Source organism: Globicephala melas, chromosome 9 (genome assembly GCF_963455315.2).
Source record: "Globicephala melas chromosome 9, mGloMel1.2, whole genome shotgun sequence".
Classification (NCBI taxonomy): Eukaryota; Metazoa; Chordata; class Mammalia; order Artiodactyla; family Delphinidae; genus Globicephala; species Globicephala melas.
Genome location: NC_083322.1, coordinates 92218814 through 92237076, shown reverse-complemented (window position 1 = coordinate 92237076; position 18263 = coordinate 92218814). Strand labels below are relative to the sequence as shown.

Genomic DNA, 18263 nt, shown 5'->3' with positions numbered 1-18263 from the left:
TTCTGGACGGTTCTCAAGTCCCAGTGCACATGTATCCTTAGAATCAACTCCCTTTTCCTTGAAATAAGTAACTCATGTGGGTTTCTTTAAAGGGACCTGACGCAAACAGCAACTGTGTTTCTAATTGCTACCATTGTTTTTAATTAGGAAAGCAAAGCATTTATTTTAAAACAATCCAGCTTATATACTGGGGGAAAAATGGTTTAGAAGCAGGCATGGATCTAGGTTTGGTGAGGCCTGAAGCTTATACAGATTGGGTGGCCAGCTTTAAAAAAAAAATAGGAATGCCAAATTACCCATAAAAAATAGGTACAGGACCCTAGAAGGGGCCTGTGCGCATGAGGAGACGTAAAGCCAAGCTTCATTAACTTCACGGTCTATTCAACTCTGTTTAGAAGTGAGAACCTGATCCTCAGGGGCAATGTGACTTTAGATACTTCCTTCTCCAGCAATAACCAAGTTTAATTTAAGTAAAAAGTGCCCCACAAAGACACTATACTATCCTCATGCCTTACTTGTGTGTTTTCAAGCTGTAGCTAGTGAACCACTTGTGGGCATGAACAGCATTTGTTAGAGGATGAAATAGAAAAGAATAGGGGAGAAAACCGGGTGTATCACATGATAGATGAGTAACTGCCGTCTTGTGAGACTTTTGCTTCAGTTTTACAAATAGATATGCCAATGGGTCTCACACTGTTTGGTCTCAGGATCTCTTCACACCCTTAAAATATAGAGAGGGGGTCAAAAAGTTGTTGTTTATGTGGGATATTTCTACTGACGTTTACTGTATTAGAAATTAAAACTGAGAATTCAAAATTTTATTTTAAAATTAATGACTGATTTGTTTATTTATTTATTTATTTCTGTGTAAATAAATGTTGTGATCACCCCAAGGAGGCAGAGTGAACCCAACCGTTGAGTATCTAGGTGGTGACCACTACCAAGGGTCTTTCTTCTCCTGCTTTGATTCGCTAACTGGTTCTGTTGCCTGCTGGCAGGCATGCATTCTGAGCTGCTGCCTGCTGACTGGCCAGTGTGCTCTTTGAGCTGTGTTGCTGCCTGCTAGGGAGCTTACACCCTGAGTTGGCTGCTTTATGCTGCATCTGCTGAGTCTGCTCAAGCCTCTGTTACACATGTCATCAACCTCAGTTGAAAGTTTTGATAATTGATGTTTAAGGCCTGGAGAATGTCATTGAGGCCCTCTTTCAAGTAGCCCTGGGTCATTTGTCTCACAACCTTTGCCAGATGCTACCATGCTGGAAGAGGTCACCCCTCTCCAGACCTCATGGCTACTTGGGGAGGCTTGGGGTCGATACAGTGAATAGCAATGGGAGTTTGAATGGTTTACAGACATCATTGCCATCACTATACGTGATGGAGCTCTCTGGAGAGCTGCTGCTTTTTATCCCTTTATGGGGTCATCCCTAACTGAAGACAGGACACAGTGTCAGCACAATTAGCTGGACTTCAGGCAGTCATCTTAGCCCTGATCCCTAGCCAACAATCTGCTTCAGCTGTGCATGTTTACAGATGCGTGGGTTGTTCATTGCCAATAGTCAGCCATCTGGTCCAGCCAAGTGGCAGCAACAATTCCTTATCCAAGGTTGCATCCTTATGGGTCAAAAACTCTAGGAATCTCTTGCTTCACAGATACCCAAAATATAAACCCAAGGTCACACATATCTCTGCACCTACGAAAGCCACAATACGAGGGCTCACCAAGACCCTTCTTATCTCCTTTGCAGTTCTAAATATTATTGATAGCGACCAATGCACACATTTCACTCTGCAAAATACAGAACACTGGGCTCTTAAGGCATTCAGCAGAACTTTCACCTCCCTAACCAGCCTACAGGCTTCATAGAACACCACAATGGTTTGTTTCTTACAAGTTCAAATTCATTTGAATGAAACATGGCCACATTTCAGTCATCAGTCCAATATCAAGGGTGAATTTTAATAAGGAGTCTGACCCCGTTGTTGCTATTTGAGTGTTGACAACTTCCAGCCTCTGTGCCTAACCTGGCCCTCTCGCCCCACAGCTGAAGCCAGTTACAAAGCTCAAGGAGCTGCCTGCCTTTGTGCCAAGGAAAAGTTCAGCCCAGGCACGATCTGGTCCGCGTGAGGAAGCCCTCACTCCAGCCCCACCCCTAACCACCAGAAGACTCCAGTCGCCTCTCCCTGCTTTCTTCAGCTGTTTTTGGACCTTCTTTGGAGCCTGCCCTGCTCTTCCCAGAAAGCCTGATTATGTGAGTAATAGCATTCTTCATACCCTCTTAGTGTGTGTGGTGTGTTAGTCTCAAAACCGGAGTCAAATTTTGCTTGTGGGATCCATATACTTCCATGGGATGACCAGAGCAATAACAATAATAAACCCACTTCATGTTAGGTAAAACGATAACACTTTAAAACAATAATAGGGCTTCCCTGGTGGCGCAGTGGTTGGGAGTCCGCCTGCCGATGCAGGGGACGTGGGTTCGTGCCCCGGTTCGAGGGGATCCCGCGTGCCACAGAGCGGCTGGGCCCGTGGGCCACGGCCACTGAGCCTGCGCGTCTGGAGCCTGTGCTCCGCAACGGGAGAGGCCACAGCAGTGAGAGGCCTGCGCACCGCAAAAAAAAATAATTATAATTTATTTTTGGCTGCATTGGGTCTTCGTTGCTGCACACGGGCTTTCTCTAGTTGCGGCAAGCAGGGCTACTCTTTGTTGCAGTGCACAGGCTTCTCATTGCGGTGGCTTCTCTTGTTGTGGAGCACGGGCTCTAGGCATGTGGGCTTCAGTAGTTGTGGCGCACGGGCTTAGTTGCTCCACGGCATGTGGGATCTTTCCGGACCAGGGCTCGAACCTGTGTCCCCTGCATTGGCAGGTGGATTCTTAACCACTGCGCCACCAGAGAAGTCCCAACACATTTTTAAAAATAAAAAATAATGATCTTCTTCAAAATAGGGAAGCATTTAGTGAGAAGAATGTGGTTTTTTTACATTAAAAATGTTTTATTAAGGCCTCACCTAATAGAAGACAGTTTGATTCTCACCTACTTTTTCATTAGTCTGTTGCAAGGTGTTGTTCTGGTTAAAGTGTTTGAAGAAAATTCATCCTCACTGTTATGTGGTTAGCAAGGGGAAGAAAATTTCATTTTTAGATGATTATTAGATAATTGCGACTATTGCGTGATACTACCACCAATGCTTGACAAGTGATGGTTTCCTAAGTTGCAATGTGTAATCTAAAACCATATCAATGAACTCTTCCTACTTGGCTACATTAAAATCCATCTTTTGCACTTTGTTTTTTTTTCATCTTGCACTTTGAATAGATATTTTACCCATGCTTGGTTTTTTAACATCATGGATTGATAATTTGGCAAATATTGATTAACTGAGTTATGCAAGTCTTATAAAAGTTAACACACTTCATTATGTAATATAGAAAAAATTACCTTTGGAATATGACTATAGATCTTATTAGAAAAGTCTTACAGTGTTGGGAACCTGTCAAGCTCATGGTGGTAGGCACAAGTTTTCCAAAATTTCACTTGTCACTTGAAGGCTCAAATTTTATCATGGGCAACAAACGCTGTCAGTTGTCTCCACTTTATTCAGTTTCGAGGAAATGCCTACCAAATACTCAGATGTGAATAACTCTAGTTTGGGCAGGTGTTCTTTGACGTATAAATGGTATTTCATGAAAAATGCAACTCGTTCAGTTTGCAAGTCAAGGGCTTTTCGTGGACAACTTCAGGATGCAACAAAAGCACTTTATGCCTGTTTATGTCGTACACAAGATATTAAGATGTGTATGCAAGGATCAAGATTTGATAAAATTAATGACTTCTTACTGCTTGATCAAGAACATTCTTAAATGATACTGGCTTTTTAAAAAAAAGTACATGGAGATAAAGAATGCAGTAGCTGCTGGTGGTTTGGTGCCACTCCCTTGATTGGTATTGAGGCACCAGCAATTTTAAGAGACTAGGAATCTGGAGTCAAGTGTTCTGTTCTGGCTCCTATGCTACCCAGCATAGAAATTTCCATGTAGCAGAGGCTCAGTAAGTATTTTTTAGGTGATTGATGCACTGTGTGACCTTGGGAAATCACTTAGCTTCCCTGGGTTTCAATTGACTATAAACTGAGGTGAACCTGGTGATCCTTAAGACTGAGAAACAGCGATGATTCCTCATTGTTTCGCTTAAAATAAAAATTCGCCTTTTAGGTCTGCCTGTCACTATCTCATTCCTTCGCTAACTTAGAAAGAGAGCTTTCATTCCTTTCTAGATTCAAGTAAACAGTAGGAGTTTTATTTATTTTTTCCCAACCTTCCTAGAAATAGAAATTCCTTTGTAGGTATACTGTCTCCTACATTTGGAAACATACAAGTGGATACAGATGGTGAAACCCTAAAGGCTGCTCCCCTATAAATGTGCATTTCTGTAAGGGAGCAGAGCACATTGATAATCTGATGGGTTAGTTCACCTGTGGAGAATAGTATCTTCTCATCTTTTAAATTGGTGCTAGATGATTGGCAACATCCATTAAAATCCTTATAAAAGACCCCGGCTTATTTGGAGGTAGGTGAAGAGAATGAATCCAAATCAAATGAAAAACCAAGAGGAGAACAATTTTTTTAAAAATTTATTCGGGAGTTCCCTGACGGTCCAGTGGTTAGGGCTTGGCGCTATCACTGTCGTGGTCTAGGTTCAATCCCTGGTCATGGAACTAAGATCCCGCAAGCTGCGTGGTATAGCCCCCTCCAAAATTTTTTTTTTATTGAAGTATAGTTGATTTATAATGTGTTAATTTCTGCTGTACAGCAAAGTGATTCAGTTATTTACATATATATATGTATATATGTATTCTTTTTCATATTCTTTTCCATTATGGTTTATCACAGGAGATTGAATATAGTTCCTTGTGCTATACAGTAGGACCTTGTTGTTTATCCATTCCATATATAATAGTTTGCATCTGCTAATTCCAAACTCCCAATCCTTCCCTCCCCTATGCCCCCTCCCCGTTGGCAACCACAAGTCTGTTCTCTATGTCTGTGAGTCTGTTTCTGTTTCGTAGGAAAGTTCATCTGTGTCATATTTTAGATTCCATATATGTGATATATGATATTTGAAAAACATGGAACCCTTCACGAATTTGCATGTCATCCTTGTGCAGGGGCCATGCCAATCTTCTCTGGACCATTCCGATTTTAGTATATGTGCTGCCGAAGCGAGCACAGGACGGGGTTGAAGTGGGTCCCCCTCCTCCCCTCCAATTCATGTCTATCCGTGACCTATGAATGTGACCTTGTTTGGAAATAGGATCTTTGCAGATGCAATCAAGTTAAGATGAGGACACGTTGGATTGGGATAGGCCATCTTATAACGAGAGGGAGACAGAGACACAGACACAGACAGAAGAAGGTCATTGAGACCGTGGGGGCAGAGACTGGAGTAATGGAACTTCAAGCTGAGGAAACCCAAGGATGGCCAGCAACCCCTGGAAGCTAGAAGAAGCAAGGAGAGATTCTCCCCTACAGGTTTCAGAGGGAGCATGGTCCTGCCAACACCTTGATTTCAGACTTCTGGCCTCCAGAACAGGGTGAGAATAGTTACTCTAAGCTACCTCATTTATGGTGCTTTGTTACAGCAACACTAGGAAACTAATACAGCATGTTAAAAATCATCCATTTGAGAAAAGTCAATGTCATTAACTCTAATTAGTTCTTAGACATCTCTAGGTCTGAGATTTAGGTGGAAATATTGCCTTATGCCTGTGACCTTTCAGGATATGAGTTTTTAAAAGATAACAGTGAAAACTCAACGAGTTGCCATGTCAGGAGACCTTATAGGTATAACCTGGGTTTTTCTGACCCTGGTCACTGGCTCCAGCTCCCTGGAAAGACCCATTTTCCTCCACACATTTTTAGAAGCCCCCAGTGCAGGGCCCTGACTGGGTGATGCAAGGGGTGCAGGGCAAGTGCTTCCCTAAATGCTGTGCCCCAGGGTTTGACTTTACTGTACTTATAGCCCCTCCCCAGAGTGCTCACAAGTGTGCATGAACAAAAAGACATTGTCGAAACCATACCGAAGACACCCTGGATGAGACGTCCCCGGTGGGCAGTTAGAATCTGCATTTCATGAAACTTTCCAGGTGACTCTGAGGCTGACCCAGGTTCCCTGGCTCTATTTGTTCCAAGTATTAGGCCTCTTTTTTTTTTTTTGGCCATGCCAAGGGGTTTGCGGGATCTTAGTTCCCTGACCAGGGATTGAACCCAGGGCCTCAGCAGTGAAAGCACCCAGTCCTAACCACTGGATCTCCAGGGTCACGATGAGGCCCAGAAATATGATTAAAAATATCTTTTTGCCTTATACTTGCCATATTCACATGGGTTTAAAGTGCAAATATTCCAAGGAAAGATAACACATTGTCGTGCAGCAGGGGAGCCTGGGGGACCTAGGGCAAAGGAGAGGTTGGAAATGAAGAACAAATGAAAGAAAGACTGTATAAGCTCAATAACAAAAAAACAAACAACTCAATCCAAAAATGGGCAGAAGACCTAAATAGACATTTCTCCAAAGAAGATATACAGACTGCCAACAAACACATGAAAGAATGCTCAACATCATTAATCATTAGAGAAATGCAAATCAAAACTACAATGAGATATCATCTCACACCAGTCAGAATGGCCATCATCAAAAAATCTAGAAACAATAAATGCTGGAGAGGGTGTGGAGAAAAGAGAACCCTCTTGCACTGTTGGTGGGAATGTAAATTGGTACAGCCACTATGGAGAACAGTATGGAGGTTCCTTAAAAAACTACAAATAGAACTACCATACGACCCAGCAATCCCACTACTGGGCATATACCCTGAGAAAACTATAATTCAAAAAGAGTCATGTACCAAAATATTCATTGCAGCTCTATTTACAATAACCAGGACATGGAAGCAACCTAAGTGTCCATCAACAGATGAATGGATAAAGAAGATGTGGCACATATATACAATGGAATATTACTCAGCCATAAAAAGAAACGAAATTGAGTTATTTGTAGTGAGGTGGATGGACCTAGAGTCTGTCATACAGAGTGAAGTAAGTCAGAAAGAGAAAAACAAATACCATATGCTAACACACATATATGGAATCTAAGAAAAAAAAAAAGGTCATGAAGAACCTAGGGGTAAGACAGGAATAAAGACATAGACCTACTAGAGAATGGACTTGAGGATATAGGGCAGGGGAAGGGTAAGCTGTGACGAAGTGAGAGAGAGGCATGGACATATATACACCACCAAACGTAAGGTAGATAGCTAGTGGGAAGCAGCCGCATAGCACAGGGAGATCAGCTCAGTGCTTTGTGACCAGCTAGAGGGGTGGGATAGGGAGGGTGGGAGGGAGGGAGATGCAAGAGGGAAGATATATGGGAACATATGTATATGTATAACTGATTCACTTTGTTATAAAGCAGAAACTAACACACCATTGTAAAGCAATTATACTCCAATAAAGATGTGGAAAAAAAAAGACTATAGTAAGGAAGGTACAAAGAATTAATGAGATTTCATTTGCATGAAATATCCAGAATAGGCAAATGCACAGAGACTAAAAGTAGATCAGTAGTTGCCAGGGGTTGGGGAGACCAGGGAATGTGGAGTAAGTGTTTGATGCGTTCAGAGCTTCCTTTTGGGGAGATGAAAAATTCTGGAATCTTCAGTAGATGAGTGGATAGGTACAGTGCAGTACATCAGACAATGGAATGTTATTCAGCACTGAAAGGAAATGAGGTATGAAGCCATGAAAAGAAATGGAGGAAACTTAAGTGCATATGACTAAGTGAAATAAACCAATCTGAGAAGGCTACGTACTATATGATTCCAACTATAAGACATTCTGGAAAAGGCAAAACTGTGGAGACAATAAAAAGATCAATGATTGTTAGTGAGAAGGGAGAGGTTGACTACGTGGGAGCACAGAGGGTTTTTAGGGCAGTGAAAATACTCTGTATAATACTATAATGATGGATGCATGTCATTACACATTTGTCCAAACCCATAGAATGTACAACACCAAGGGTGGACCCTAATGTATATATGGACTAAGGTGACTCAAATGCCTTGGTAGCCTATCTAAGTAAACCAAAACCTAGCCACTCAAATCCCAGAAAATAAAATTTAAGAACAAACGATCAGGACTTCCCTGGCAATCCAGTGGTTGAGACTCCACGCTTCCAATGCAGGGGGTGTGAGTTTGATCCCTGGTCAGGGAGCTAAGATCCCACGTGCCACGTGCCAAAAAGCAAAAAAACAAAAAAACACAAAAACAAACAGTCAGCTAGGTTTGCCCCCCAAAAGCAACTGCTCAAGCTATAGCCAATCAAATAATTTCTTCGCTTTCTTTCCAAGTCTCCTCCTATAAAAGCCTTTCTACTAGCTCCTGTAGGTGGAGTGCTTCTAACAGCTTTTGGTTCGGTACTGCCCGATTCAAACTGATGTTTGCTCAGATAAACTCTTCAAAGGTGTAATGTGCCTTAGTTTATCAGTTTATCTTTTAACAATCACTATGTGCTGGATGTGCACACAGTTGGGAAGAACAGCTCTAGGACACCCTCCAGCTCCAGGATGCTGTGGTGAAAGTGACCAGACAGTCAACAGAAGACTCAGAGGAAGTCTCAGGTTGTTAATTAGATTTTCTGAATCCACGAACACTTTCTCTGCCAGCCTACCGAAATGTGGCTTTTTTTTTTTTTTTGCACCTTGGTTTTATTCACTCTACAATTTATTTCAGAGGTATTTTCATATCAGCACATTCTTAATGATGCATTACAGTCAGATTTGCTATAAAAGAGCACGAATTTGTGCCAGTACAATTGATACATTAGGGAACTATCTGAGGATAATGGGAATTTTACATTTGCTTATGCATGATTTCTGCAAGAAACGCTAACTGAACACAGAAAACCACACACTGCTGAAATGAAGCCATGGAAGGAAACTGCACACAGGTACACACCTCCAACATCCTCCAGGGACCAAGTTTACTGCTGTGTTATGAGCTACACCCTGGCAGATGTGGTCCTTTTAAAGAAAAGACTCCACCTACGGAAGGTGGAGTCCACCGCGCCCGCCCCGATCTGATTTCACTTCTGCAAACTAAATGCCTGAACCTCTTTTTTCTGGACAGCTCATTCCAGAACACTGGAACAGTAAAATCACAAGTAGCTGAGACATTTCAAGAGGCTTTCAAACTTCTTAAATGCAAGAGAATCATATTTTCTTCTGACATTAAAAGGATTCTGAACTCATACGTGGGAGGATCAGATTAGCGCCATCGGAGGAAAAGTGACAAAACTATGTGGCCAGGAGGGGGCGCCTGGCGTGCGTGCAGCTGGGAGCCTGGCAACGGAGAAGCAGCTTTCTGGAAAAGTGAATCCCGTGAGCCATGACTTTCCAGAGAAGTGAGGTTCCTCCAGCATTGCTGGCAGCAAGGAGACTGAGGGAGTGCGGGGTTTGGGGCGGGAGGGATCTTACTGGCCCAAGAGCAAACCAGAAAAATGAAGAATGACTTTTTTTTTTTCATCTCCCACTCACTCTTCAAATAAGTTGGAGGTTCTTAAACTCCTTGGGGTGTCCAAGAATCACCCAAGATGTTTTGAAATTGTAAATGTAATGATGGACCCCAACCCAAGATTCAGATCTATGAAGTTCACATTAAAAGAAGCATCCCAGGGGATCCTGATGTAGGTGTGGTCCTTAGGTCACAGCCATAATTATTTTAGGAGAAACAAGCACATTTCACAACTTCAGGTTTGTGATACGCATAGAATAGGATAGTTATACAGGTAGTTGTAGAAGTCCTAGTAGGGGACTATAGTTAGAGAGGGAAACCTAGGAAACTTTGGGAGACCACTGTAAGTTAATGATGGCTCAAGAAAGCTATTGGAACAAAGCAGCCTTGCTTAACTATAAAGCCATAAATAAAAGTACGAGATATGCCCCAGGCCATTAGATGGAAGAAAAATGTCCCCACCCTTCTACTGATTTGAATAAGTGCTATGATAATCCTAGTTTGACTTCATAGGGTCAGACACTCTCCTGCCTGATATGAAGAAGGAACTAGTGATGTAAGCCTCACATCTACTGGAATAAGGCCGTCTTTTCCCCTCCCCCTTTCCTTTGACCATAAAATTGTAGCCCACTTAATCCTCAAGGCAGAGCTCCCTCGCCTGCCCGCTTGCATCTCTTACAAGCATCCTAAGTTAAGAAATCTACTTCTTTCCTATCACTTTGCCTCTCACTGAATTCCTTCTGCACCGAGACGCAGAACCTGAGCCTCAGTAAGTCCAGACGTCAGGTTAGAGTCCCAAGCAGGGCTTTGGCCCGGTTCAAATCCTGGCCACGTAGGTTGAAGTCCCAATCTGGGTTCTGGCCGGGTTTGAGCCCCGGCTGCGTGGTTCGAGTCCCAATCTGGGTTCTGGCCGGGTTTGAGCCCCGGCTGCGTGGTTCGAGTCCCAATCTGAGTTTTACACGGTTTCAGCTTGGGCATGATAACTGACATTGAATTTCACCTCTCAGTTTACAAAGGGCTTTTATATCACAGGTCTTGTTTGGGACTCAAAATGACCCCTTTCTCTTTTTTTCGGTCATGCTGCGCAGCTTGTGGGATTTATTAGTTGCCCAAGCCCTCGGCAGTGAGAGCACGAAGTCCTAACCACTGGACCGCCAGGATATTCCCCAGAATGACCGTTTTATTAAGGTACAAACTGAGGAGTCTTACAAGCCAGCCCACAAGCCCAGTTCCCGCTTCCGAATCCCATGTCCTCAGCCCCAGGCAGCCTCACTGGGGGCCCCATCAAAGAGAGACCACGACTGGCTTACCTCAGTGCTTCTCAAAACCTGAGAATATAATCAATAAGCTCCAAGGATATACTATACACTGGGAATATAGCCAATATTTTCTAATAACTATAAATGGAGTATAACCTTTAAAAATTGTGAATCACTATGTTGTACACCTGAAATTTGTATACTATTGTATAATTATACCTCAATGAAAAGCAAATAAACCAAAAAACGCCATGAGAACCAGAGCACCTGGGAACTTGTATACAGTACAGTTTTGGGGTCTCTACCCCAGACCTATGGACTCTGGAGTGGGCCCCAGGCATCTGTGTTTTAACAGGCCTCCCCAGGTGATGCTAAAACGTGAGAACCACTGGGTTACCTCAACCAGACCCTAAAACCTAATGGCATCCTCAGTGGCAAACATTGCAGAGGGTGGAGGGGTGGGAAGGGTGAGCTGGGGCCAGCCTGTTTCCCAACCTTGCCCCCTAGTCAAGGGGAAACCAGTGCCTTGGCGCCTGCCTATTCTTTCTGCTTCTCGGAATGGCCACACAAGATTTCCACCCTTCTTCCCAGGAGGTTTATCTGACAGCGGATCAGCTTTTTCAGAGCCTGCCTGATTCTAGGCCCACTCTCACCTCCCACAGGCCATCTGGATGCTCTGAACTTCAGCCCCAGCCCCGGCTTGGGGCCTGGCACAAGCTGCCCCTAAGGGGAAGGTCTGAAAGGAACACCAGCCCCACCCTCCTGGGACTGCGTCATCCATGGCTTCATCTGCCTGCCTGGGTCCTCCTGCTGGCTCACACACACTTGTAATTCTGGTTGTTTGGCGCTTTTTTTTTTTTAATTTTATTTTATGTTTTTTTTTTTAGAGAGCAGGTTCTTATTAGTTATCCATTTTATACATATTAGTGTGTATATGTCAATCCCCATTTCCCAATTCATCACACTGGTTGTATGGCTCTTGAAAGCTGAGAACTCCCTGCTCCCACAGGGAGATATCTGGTACCTTGTCTTGTCTGCAGAGCCTGGCTCCAAGAGCTCCTTTGTGATAGATTTCCTGGTAACTGCGCCCCTCCCTGCCCCCCGCTGGCTTTCCAGGAAAAGTGAGCCAGCTCTTCCTCTGGGCTCCCATGACCCCTTGGGCTTACCTCATAGTGTTTACCTCACTGCACTATAAGTCTAGTGACTTGCCTGAAATCCTCTTTGGATTCCCAGTATCTGTGTCTGTTCCTGGACCAAAGTAGCGTGTCAGTAATTGTGTAACAGGGAAGAGCAAAATCTGACTCCATGTTGGATCTGTTGCTTTGACTTTAACCTTTGCTTTTCGTTGCTTTTGTTATTATAATCATCGGTAATGGCCTGCCTCAGGGAACCCTGCCCCTCTGCCTGAATGTTAAACTAAAGTGCCTTTGTTCAGCTCACAGGGAGACAATCTGACCCTGCCCACTGGTGGATGGCTGCAGAAAAGAAGAAACTAACACATCCCCTCCCTGAGGCTGGCCAAGCCAGGCAAAACTAATGGCCCTTTTTACTTTACTTCCTCACTGCCTCCCCCTCTCTGTTCTATAAAAGAAACTGGCATCCAGACCCTGATAAGATGGTTTTTTGGGGACACTAGTCCACCATCTTCTTGGTCTGCCGTCTTTCTGAATAAAGTCGCTATTCCTTGCCTCAGCACCTCGTTTCCAGATTCATTGGCCTGTTGTGTGGTACACAAAGCGAGCTTGGACTCAGTTTTGTTAGATGGAATGAATGTCTGATTGCCTTTGATCAGTGTACTGTGCTTTATGCATCTAGATTGCTAGTACGCAAGGCAGCAGTGCTGGGGCTCAAACAAATGAGGATGCCTGGGATGGGGAGGTGAACCAGAGCATTATCACTGCCTCCTGGGTCTTTCTTATGTTAGGCTGACCCTCCTCTGCTCTCCATTCCTTTTACCTTTTGGGAACAAGTGTAGTATCCCTGGACCCTTGCTCTCCAAACCTAGGCTTCCAAGTCTTGCTGCCTGTTGAGGTAACAGCCTGTAGCTGGGTTCTCAATAAGGAGAACACATAATTTATCACCTATATTGGAGCACTGCGGAGAATGAGAGGGGGAGTATTAGTAATGGCACCAGGACAACAGGCACAAATGGGGAGGGTCACAGGAAAACCAGATGTGTTCACCCCATCTCTGAGCCACATGGGTGCTTGTGAGACAGGAAGGGGGCAGGACACAACCTTTAAAAGAATGACAGCCATTGAGGACACGACATAAATTGGTTAGAACGAACTAGGTCCAAGATGGCTGATGAATTGACTTCCACCAGACCTTGAGCCTCAATATATGCTCATTGTAACACATCAGCATGCTAAATGACACACTCACAGGTGCCATGACAGTTCCAAGGCCGACCATACAAAGTCAAAAAGTGGGCGGTGGTCCAATTCCTGGAAATCCCCACCACTTCCCCCAAAGAGCTGGAATATTCCTCCCACTCATTAGCCTATGAAATTACCCACTATAGAAACCCACCCCTATAAAAACTGGCAGCACTATACCTTGGGGCCACTCTCACCTTCTGAGATGGCCCACACTCTGTCTATGGAATATAGATCTCCCTACCTTGGGGCCACTCTCACCTTCCCAGATGGCCCACACTCTGTCTATGGAATATAGATCTCCCTGAATAAACCTTCTTTCACTTTACTGTGGCTCGCTCTTTAATTCTTTCCTGTGCGAAGCTAAGAACCCACACTTGGCGGCCGTCCCAGGGACTCGCCTGAGACGTGGGATGTGACCATCCTCTCTGGCCCCACGCGTTTTCCTGCAACACTTGGGCCCACATGCATTCAGGAGCTGGGTTTGGCTAGGCTGAGCCCAGGTCGAAGCTGGACAGGGTGAGGGTGGAGGGGCAGTGAAAGGTCTCATGGTTGAGGCAATCAGCATTCTTCCGTGGGAACTAGTGCCAAATTTTGAACTGTGGGCAGGCCAGCTTAGAAAAAAAATTAAAGGTCTTATGTGATCTCCAGCTGCCTCAGTTATCTCAGTTTTGGCATTTCCTCTGCTTTCTCAGTGGGTGACCTGTCAGGGCCCCTACCACCCATTTCCCCAGATGCTCAGGGACCCCAGGAAGTCACCCAACCTAATTATAACCCCCAATCTGTCTAGCTCTTCTGTTAAAAAGCCTTTTCACACGCTTTATCTCTTTGGTGCCACACAATGGCTTTCTGGGAGGGGAATGACCGGATGTCTGTCATAGAAACACAGGACACAGCAGAGTGTGAATCAAAGGAATCCTGTGTGTATAAACATACCCTCTCCCTCACTAGGCTGTCTTCTGCATGATCAAACCATTTACTCTCTTACTGCATCCAATTAGAGGGTGATGTTATTCCCATGAGAAAATGCTTGTCCATATTTCAAAAGGGCCCCTTGAAGAAGTAGCTTCTCATGTGTACACTTACAGATGGTCACATGCTTAACAGAGGGAGGAACCCAAAGCTTAACTGTTCCAACTCGCTGCTTATTAAATGTAGTTTAAAAATAAGATAAAGTTAATCTGCAAGGATGATGCTAAAAAATATATTTTTATTTCTTTTTAGGTCACGCCACAGGATGCGGGATCTTAGTTCCCTGACCAAGGATTGAACCCGTGCCACCTGCAGTGGAAGTGTGGAGTCCTAACCACTGGACCGCCAGGGAAGTCCCAAAAGTATTTTTATATGTTGATCTTTAAATGTTAATTTCATTAGTAATCCTTTTTAATTGAAGTATAGTTGATTAACAATGTTGTGTTAATTTCCACTCTACAGCAAAATGACTCGGTTATACATATATGTACATTCTTTTTTATATTCTTTTCCATTATGGCTTATCCTAGGACATTGACTATAATTCCCTGTGCTATACAGTAGGACCTTGTTGTCCATCCATTCTCTATGTAATGTAGCTACAATGCCAGATGTCCAGTTCAGTATGGGGCCCAGGGAGAGTTAGGCCACGGCACTGGCCCTCATTTCCACAGCTAGAAGGAGGCCACCCTGGGGCTGGGACTCAGTCTCCCTGGGCCCACACCACCTTGCAGCCAGGGCCGCCTGACTGCCACCCCCAGCCCATCGCATTTGCTTGGGTCCCCATCAGCCAGAGTGGGAAGAGCATCATCTCAGCAGATAATCCTGCCTGCACTTCCCCAGTCATGACTCATCGCAGGACACACCCCTCACTCAGCACTTCCCAGCCCTGCATTCTTTTCCCTTCTCTGAATGTGCTAAGTCCCTCCCACCTCAGGGCCTTTCCCCATGCGGGTCCCCTGCTGGAAAGTTCTTCAGCCTTACAGGCTGAATCTCTCTCCATAGAGAACTGAAAGCTCTATACATGTTTCTGAGTATCATCTGTCTGTTTTCTCCACATTTAGTAGTAACTGGTACAGAATAAGTACCTAGAAATGGCCCAGGCTTTAGGTGTTCTTTCCCGTCAGGCTGAGTAGAAACTTGTGCAGGGACTCGTGAGCTGGGAAAGCTTCCAACACTGCCATGCAATTTTGGATTTCTCCAGAAATCCATGTTATCTTTGTACCACCACAGAATGAAAAGCCAAGGGGACACGTTACCAAGCAACTATGAAAGTTCTAAATAGTTGTTTACAAACAAAAGAGACAAGTAGAATTTCTGTAACATACTGAATTTCTGAACAGCACTCATTTATTTCTTTCATACAGTGTCATTGAAAGACCTCCCTGGAAGAAGATCCTATTCACAAAAGCAACCAAAGGTATAAACTACCGAGGAATAAACTTAAAAATAAATGCTTAAAAATGATATGAAGAAAACTGTAAAACTTTGTCAAGAGACATGGGATTTTAATAAACACGGAATGAGAATCAGCAAAATTAAGATATTAAATTAACCTGTGTGTTTTGCACTATCCAAGTCAAAATCCTAACGTTAACTTTTCTAAGATTTTTACCAAATGATACTAAAGTACATCTCTATGAAGAATAATATGCAAAGATAGCCCAAAAATTCTGAAAAAGAAAAATAATGAAAAGGGGGACATGGCCCCCTCCAAACATTAAAGACATGCACAAGAATGTTCGTAGTAGCATTATTGATGATAGCCAAAAATCATATAAAATCCAAATGCCTATCAACAGTAGAATGGATAAATTACTGCATGTTCGTAAACTGATCTACTATACAATAAAGGATGAACTCCTGCTACACCCAAAAATGTGGGTGAATCCAATAGGTAAAAATATGAGTGAAAAGCCAGTCATCAAAGAGTACTTACTGTATGATCTACAGTAAGATTTAAAGGAAGGTAAAACAAATCGAGTGTGATAGAAATCGGAAGAGAGGTCACCTTTTAGGAAAGCAAAGACTGGTAGAAGGCACAAGAGATGCTTCTGGTATGATGTTGCCCGTGACTATTCACTTTCTAAAAATTCAAAATTAGAATTAAAAAAAAATACATCAATGAAAATGAGCTCCCACTATACTCATCAACATAAGTTCACAAAGATAACATTGAGTGAGAGAAATCAGACACAAATGAGTACACACTGGATGATAATGTTTATACGTTAAGAGATAGCCAGAATCAATCTGTGATGTTAAACGTCAGAAGAGTTGTTATGTCTGGAAAGGTGAGAGCAGGAAAGGTTGGGGGGAGGCCTGAGAGGGGTGGAGGGGGATCATAGTTTTCTATTTCTCGATCTGGGTGGTATTTACACAGGTGTGCTCCCTTTGTGATACTTGATCAAACTGTCCACTTATAACTTATGCACTTTCTCTATACATGACATACTTGAATCTAAAAGGTTGTTTTTGGAGCTCTTTCCTTTTGCCTCCTTGCATTCAAGAAAGCAGGATGGGTAGCCAGCAGCTCTTCTGGAGCCATTCGAGAAAATTCAGCCAGGGTTCTTGCTCTGGTTCTTGCTCTACCTCTGCTCAAACCAGCACAGTAGGATCCGTCAGTACACAAAGGATATTGGCTTCATTAAACTGGACCAAGTAAACTTCCTTGAATGGGTCATCCAGGACATCCTTACAGCAGAAACAATGCTAGCTGTTTGTACATAAAATTAAAAAAAAAATTTTCAGGGACTTCCCTGGTGGCGCAGTGGTTAAGACTCCACACTCCCAATGCAGGGGGCCCAGGTTCAATCCCTGGTCAGGGAACTAGATCCCACATGCATGCTGCAACTAAGAATTCACATGTCACAACTAAGGAGCCTGTCTGCTGCAACTAAGACCCGGCACAACAAAATAAACAAACAAACAAATAAATAAATATATATTTAAAAGCCTTTCAAAAACAAAATAAAATAAAACAAAAGTTTGTTTTTTAAGAAAGTTACGTGCATTCCCTTTAACTTGGCAATTTCACATTTAGGATTTTTTCCCCTAAAGAAACAAAAGCACCCAAAGATGTACAAAGATATGTATCGAACACTGTTTATAATAAATAAAAATTAGAAACAACGTAGATGTCTAACGATAGAGGAACCAGGTGAATAATTTAGGACATGTGTACACTGAGATACTACCCAGCCAACTGTAGATGGTATAGATCTACATTTTTATTTATTTATTACATTTATTTATTTTTGGCTGCGTTGGGTCTTCATTGCTGAGTGCGGGCTTTTCTCTAGTTGCAGCGAGCAGGGACTACCATTCGTTGAGGTGTGTGGGCTTCTCATTGCAGTGGCTTCTCTTGTTGCGGAGCACGGGCTCTAGGCACGCGGGCTTCAGTAGTTGTGGCTCGCGGACTCTAGAGCGCAGGTTCAGCAGTTGTGGCGCATGGGCTTAGTTGCTCTGCGGCATGTGGGATCTTCCCAGACCAGGGCTCGAACCTGTATCCCTTGCACTGGCAGGCAGATTCTTAACCACTGTGCCACCAGGGAAGCCCCTATATCTACATTTATTGACCTAGAAATAAAACCTCATTCTAAAGGCTCAGATGAAAAAAGCAGGTAAACATATTAACGTTTTCAAATATAACCCCAAAATGTTTTCTGCAGTAACTTGGATGGGAGATGATGAATGATAATTTTTCCATTAGCTTCTGTATATTTTCTGACTTTTCCATAAAACCCGTATCTTTGAAAAGACATTTCGTCGTTTCATTCATGTTAAGGCAGCCCAGCTGTCTTAGGTAAACAGGTGAATTTCCTCCCCGAGGAGCCAGAGTCTATGGACAGACCTGGAATGGTGTTCTGGCCCCAACCCCGTATTAGAGGTGCTACTTTGGACGTGTTACCTCAATTTAAGAGCTTCCTTTTCCAGACCAATAAAAATGAAGATAATTATGTTAAGAGGATTTTAAATGATTCAACATATGTAAAGTATTTATCCTTGACTGAGACACAAAAGACACCAGTGAATGTCACTGCCCTGCTTTTGGTAGGTACCAGGAACTGGATTTCAGAATTTGGATTTCAGAT

General features: G+C 43.4%; 1 long non-coding RNA gene and 1 other non-coding gene across 2 annotated transcripts in view; one reads left to right on the top strand and one right to left on the bottom strand.

Annotated features, from left to right (window-relative positions):
* LOC132597800 (uncharacterized) overlaps positions 1–16430 on the top strand; it is a 56154-nt gene extending 39724 nt beyond the window's left edge. The window contains exons 7-8 of the long non-coding RNA XR_009565141.1: positions 2043–2249; positions 14422–16430. This is a non-coding gene — a long non-coding RNA (uncharacterized lncRNA). The remainder of the gene's footprint in view (positions 1–2042; positions 2250–14421) is intronic.
* On the bottom strand, positions 5120–5226 carry LOC115861035 (U6 spliceosomal RNA). Its single transcript, XR_004042661.1, has one exon. It is a non-coding gene; the product is annotated as a U6 spliceosomal RNA (small nuclear RNA).
* Positions 16431–18263: the final 1833 nt, after the last annotated feature.